A 6,184-nucleotide genomic window follows, 5' to 3' on the forward strand; every position below is an offset into this window, starting at 1 on the left:
TGTTTGAAAGCTAAACCTAGCTTGCATTATAATGCCTTATGCTATCTTACATTTTCAAGAGAGAGAAGCTAAACTCCTTATTAAAATTGAAATAGAAATGAATAGAGTAGAGTAGAGTAGAATAGTTTATTAGCCAAGTGTGATTGGACACACAAAGAATTTCTCTTTGGTGAATATGCTATCAGTGTACATAAAGAAAAATAAAATAGAATACATTCATCAAGAATCATAAGCTGCAACACTTAGTCTCTCTCTCTCTCTCTCTCACACACACACACACAGACACACACAAACACACACACACACACAGACACACACTGCTCCTTTGGATTCACTGGGAGGTTTATAAAATTCCCCTCCTGTGCACACACTCCTTCAGCCTCTCTCTCTCCCCCTCCTGTGCACACACTTCTTCAGCCTCTCTCTCTCTCTCTCTCTCTCCCCCCTCTGGATTCACTGGATGTTTATAAAATTCCCCTTCCTGTGCACACACTCCTTCAGCCTCTCTCTCTCTTTCCCTCCCCTTTTCTGGATTCACTGGGATGTTTATAAAATTCCCCCTCCTGTGCACACACTCCTTCAGCCTCCCTCTCTCCCTCTCTCTCCCCTCCTCTGGATTCAATGGGATGTTTAGAAAATTCCCCCTCCTGTGCACACACTCCTTCAGCCTCTTTCTCTCTCTCTCTCTCTCTCCTCTGGATTCACTGGGATGTTTATAAAATTCCCCTCCTGTGCACACACTCCTTCAGCCTCTTTCCCTCTCTCTCTCTCCTCTGGATTCACTGGGATGTTTATAAAATTCCCCCTCCTGTGCACACACTCCTTCAGCCTCTCTCTCTCTCTCTCCCCTCCTCTGGATTCATTGGGGCATTTAGAAAATTCCCCCTCCTGTGCACACACTCCTTCAGCCTCTCTCTCTCTCTCTCTCTCTCTCTCTGTCTCTCTCTCTCTCTGTCTCTCTCTCACCTCCTCTGGATTCAATGGGATGTTTAGAAAATCCCCCCTCCTGTGCACACACTCCTTCAGCCTCTCTCTCTCCCTCTCTCTCTCTCTCTCCCCCCCCTCCTCTGGATTCAATGGGACGTTTAGAAAATTCCCCCTCCTGTGCACACACTCCTTTCTTTCTCTCTCTCTCTCTCTCCCCCCACCTCTGGATTTACTGGGACATTTAGAAAATTCCCCCTCCTGTGCACACACTCCTTCAGCCTCTTTCTCCCCTCTTTCTGGATTTGCTCTGAAGTTTTTGAAATTACCTCTTCTGTAGAGACCAGGTTATCAGCCACGTGAGACATATGCTGTGTTTCGATGGCACAGTAATCCCCTCCTCAAACAACACACAATGCCAATTTAGAAGCCCCGAGCAGCTGAGGTGAAGCAGCAGTCTGGGGGGGGGGAGGTGGAGGGGGGCTGAACTTGGACAGCCTCGGAGGCAGCCCGCCAGCTCCAAGAGAGAGAAAGAGAGAGGAGGGGGGTGCTCAAAGCATCAGAAGAAGAAAAAAATCTGAGGGAAGCGCGCGGTCTCCACATGGAGTAAAGTCTTCTCCTCCCTCAGCCATTGGCAACAGCTCCCAGGGTTGCGCGGGCGGGAATGCGCTCGGCTCAAAGAAGAATATATGCTCCCAGTTGCTAGGAGAGCCTCGGCGGCTGGACGCTTTTTCGTAACTTACGGGACTTTTTAAAAAAAAAACGGGACGCAAGAGAAATTGTTCAAAAGAGGGACTGTCCCGCTGAAAGCGGGACATCTGGTCACCTTAGTAAAGAGGGACACCATTGACCGGGGTGGGGTGCTTGATTAAAATTTTTATATTTTGTCAAAAGGTCACAAAAGGCGATTACATGACCACAGGACACTGAAACCATCATAAATACGAATCTGTTGCCAAACACCAAAATTTTGATCACGTGACCATGAGGATGCTGCAATGGTCGCTAAGTGTGAAAATGGTCACTAAGTGTGAAAAATGGTCATCAGTCACTTTTTTCAATGCCATTTTAACTTTGGTCACTAAATGAACTGTTTGAAAGCTAAGGCTAGCCTGCATTATAATGCCTTATACTAAGCTTACATTTTCAAGAGAGAGAAGCTGAACTCCTTGTTAGAATTGAAATAGAAATGAATAGAGTAGAGTAGTGTAGAATAGAATAATTTATTAGCCAAGTGTGATTGGACACACAAGGAATTTGTCTTTGGTGAATATGCTCTCAGTGTACATAAAGAAAAATGAAATAGTAGGATAGTGGGATCCTTGCTGCACGAAGCTCAGAAAGCAGCAAGGATCCCACTCTCCCCTACACCTTCTCTTTCTCCCTCTCGTTCTCTTTTTGCGGGGAACGAGGAGAAAAGACAAAAAGGAGAAAGAGGGAGAAATGGGTGAAGGGAGAGTGGCGCCCGAGAGAAGCAGGCAAAAAAAAAACAACAACAACCTTCCAACAGTTGAGCCACTTGGCCCGGGACCGAGCCTGCTCCTCGCCGCGCTGCCACTGCTAGAAACCCGTCGCTCTCCCTGCAGAAAAACGGCGCCTCCCCCCTTGTTGGGCGCTGTAAGCGAGCCGAGTGGAGAGAGAGAAACCACTGCTCTCTAAAGGCCACATCGGGAATGACACTTCAGAGAAATAAAACTCTTTTTTTTAACGGCGTCCTTTTTAAAATTGATTTTCTTTCTTTTGGAAAATTGGGACTTTTTGAACACGCTGCGGGACATGGGACAAATTATTAAAAATCGTGACTATCCCACCAAAAGCGGGATGTCTGGTCCTCTTACTTTAGTCAACTAAATCTTTAGTCTTGCGTGTTCGGCCAATATTAATTCGAGAGTTAGAAGATCTGGGCTCCAAAAAACCCCGAATGACCATTGGAAAGTTAGCCCTTTGCAGTCTCGTGGTTGTTTGGATTTTTGCAATCCAGGCAGGCTTGCAGGTTTGCCTTAAGAGTGTTAGTGGGCAACAGAAATATAGTAAGATTGGCCTTTTTAACGTTTTATTTTATTTTAAGATAAGCCTTTTTTATTTTGCCGTTTATGGTATTGCTTAAAAATTAGCTTGTAATAATGACATTTGCCAGGGGAGTGAAGCCTATCCCTTATAAATGGGGAAGGCCACTATCTGGAGTAAATAAAATCCAAGCTCTTTTGATTGCTACCTGTTCTGACCCCCCTTTTCGCTATTACACACACGACAGTCAGACAAGGCTTGTAAAAGAATGTCTTTATCAGTCCTGGCTCTTGGTGATGTCATGGAAAAAGTCGTGCAGTTTTCTTGGCACCAGTATAGAGGTGGTTCCCATTGCTAACTTCTGAAGTTCTGTTTGTTTTTCAAGTTCCCACTCTAGCTTTTCAACTCTGGAATAAAAAATCTATTCTAAAATTTGTTAACATAATTTATCTGATTAAAAACTATGGAAATACAGAATATGTGGTGCAGCATAAAAATCTGCTTCATCTTAATCAAAGAACAGGAAATGAAAATGGGGACTAACAGATTTTAAAGGATGCAACAAGATTTGAAAGTTCTGGGAAATGTAAAATGTCTCTACAAATTCATCTGAAGCAAACATTCTGTTACTACAGGTCCAGAGGTGGGTTGCTCCCGGTTTGGTCGAATTGGTAGTGGTAATCTGGCCTGGGTTGCAGAACGGCAGCGACCCAGGCTTGCAATGCCCCCGAACCAGTTCCCCGGTCTCTGTTGCTGGCATATTTTTATTAGCTTTTAATGGTATTTGCATATGCGCAAAACCATTTATAGTGTACTGTGCATGGCTGGTGCCGAAGTAGCATTCAGAAGAACCTAGAATTTGGGACTTGGGAAGTTTAAAAACTGCAGCCATAAAACCAAGGATGAATCTGGTCAGTGTAGTAATAGCTTGTCTATGATCAGATGTGCACTTGATTTGGCAGTATCAATTCAAACTGCGGATTTTGCTTTATATTGCAAATGTGCCGTGTTTCCACTATCTCTGGCTGAATCCACATTAAAAATACTAGTAATTATACTCTTTCTATTGCTTCAAAATTCAGTATAATGTTGTAAATGTTGTTCCTATTCCACAAGCCAATGTAATGCATATTTAATATGTGGACATTTTGGAATGTTGGTTTCTCCTATACAAGAAAGCATGACCTGAAGGCGATCAGAAGTAACTTGCATTCAACTCCATATTCCACTGTGTGTGAACATCATAAAAATTAGGAAGCAAAAGTTGCAAAAACCTTTTCCTTAAATTGCAATAATACACTTTATACATTTTATAAAATATTTTTTCCAGCATACATTTGAACTGGAGACCAGCACATGATAGATTAAAAACACATACCAGTTTATTGACAAAGCTGGAGGCAAAGACAAGTTTTAAGAGATAAATCAGCCATATTTTCCCAAATTATATTTCCAACATGCTCCTTTTGCTGCCAGCAAAACAGATTATTCAGCAGAATGGTGAAGTGATACAGATTTGAAGAGCAAAATGTAATTTGGCAGGCATATACAGCAGCTGTCAGGGAACACTGTAAAGCAATGTATCTTCTCCCAAAAATGCCTGCACATTACATTCCACCCTTCAAATCCAGGTCGCTGTACAGCTCTATTTTACAGTACTGCTACTTTCTTTGGAACTTGAAATTTTATAATATGGCCTTTTAAAAAGGACGCATGAATGAAAACTTTTTCATCATCTGGACTGGTATACCTAAAGTTTGACTTCCAGTAAGTCTCCCTCTGCCTAGAAATATAAAAGCCTAGTAGTGTTGACAAAATGTCTCATCACTTAATTGCAAATTGGGTGTTAACAGATGAATTAACTCTTCATAGCTGCAAAATAAAAGGCACGAAATTTTGAGTTCCGTTAAACACTTACATTTTTACAATTAATCAAAGTACTTTTTCTATTAATGTAGGTACAATATTTCTCTTGGTGTGTATTATTAGCCCAATTTCAAATACCATGTTCACACTGCATAAATACTCACCTACTTATAAAACCAATTATGTTCGTCTTCTTATATTTTAATAGGGTTACTGTAGCAAACCCGGGTTAGGTAGCTGTTGTGACTTAGCAGCAGCTTGCTGTGAGTTGCGTCAGGATGCAGGAATAATGAACAGCTGTTGCTCGTTAGGGTCGTCTTCTGCAGATAAAAGACGGATGGTGCCACGCCTTAGTGGCAGAAGTCAACATTCATGGTTCGTCGTGTGTGGTTCATTGTTTGGAGATTCAAAGAGGCACTTGGATAAGTGATTTGTTTTCTGTAAACCTGATTCAAAGAGGCACTTGGATAAGTGATTTGCTTTCTGTAAACCTGGTTTGCTTTAAGAGCTTTTTGTTTTTGCATTATAACTTTTTGCCAGAGACTTTATCTATGTTTATTTTGGGCTCGCAGTCAGCTTGCAAGCCCCAGCCGTGCTAGGTCTCAAAACAAGTAAAGAGATTGGACTTGTGAAGATCATGACTGTGGATGGAGGGCATAGAGGTCTGATGTAAGCTGACATTAAGCATGAGTACTGTAATCTATTCTAGGGCCTGGGGTGTTTCCCAGGCATAAACCACATACATATAAAAGAGGGTGCACAGCCTGTCATCCATGCCCCAAGGAAAATACCTCTAACTCTTGTGGATAAAGTTAGACAGGAACTCACTTGGATGGAGAAATTGGGAGTAGTAAAGAAGGTCACTGAACCATCGGAATAGGTCAGTTCTATGGTTGTGGTGGAGAAGAACAACACAGGTGCAATTCGCATATGCATTGACTCACACGATGTGAACAAAGTAATAATGAGAGAACACTACAAACTCCCCACCATGGAGAACATAGCACATAAGCTAGTAGGAGCAACAGTGTTCAGTGTATTAGATGCCCAGTCTGGTTACTGGCAATTGTGTCTTGATGAAGCCAACAGTTACCTCACTACTTTCAACTCCCCTGTGGGTCGACGGCGCTTCACAAGGGTGCCTTTCGGTATAGCATCGGCACAGGAGATACTTTTTAAAAAATCACATTAACTGATTGCTGGTCTATAGGGAGTTGAAGTAATAGTTGATGATTTGTTGGTCTATGGCAGTAGGTCTCAACGTTCCTAATGCCGTGACCCTTTAATGCAGTTCGTCATGTTGTGGTGACCCCCAACCATAACATTATTTTATGTTTTTCGGATTTTTTCAAAAATATGTTTTCCGATGGCCTTAGGTGACCCCTGT

This window comes from Thamnophis elegans, chromosome 5 (assembly GCF_009769535.1).
Source record: "Thamnophis elegans isolate rThaEle1 chromosome 5, rThaEle1.pri, whole genome shotgun sequence".
Taxonomy (NCBI): domain Eukaryota; kingdom Metazoa; phylum Chordata; class Lepidosauria; order Squamata; family Colubridae; genus Thamnophis; species Thamnophis elegans.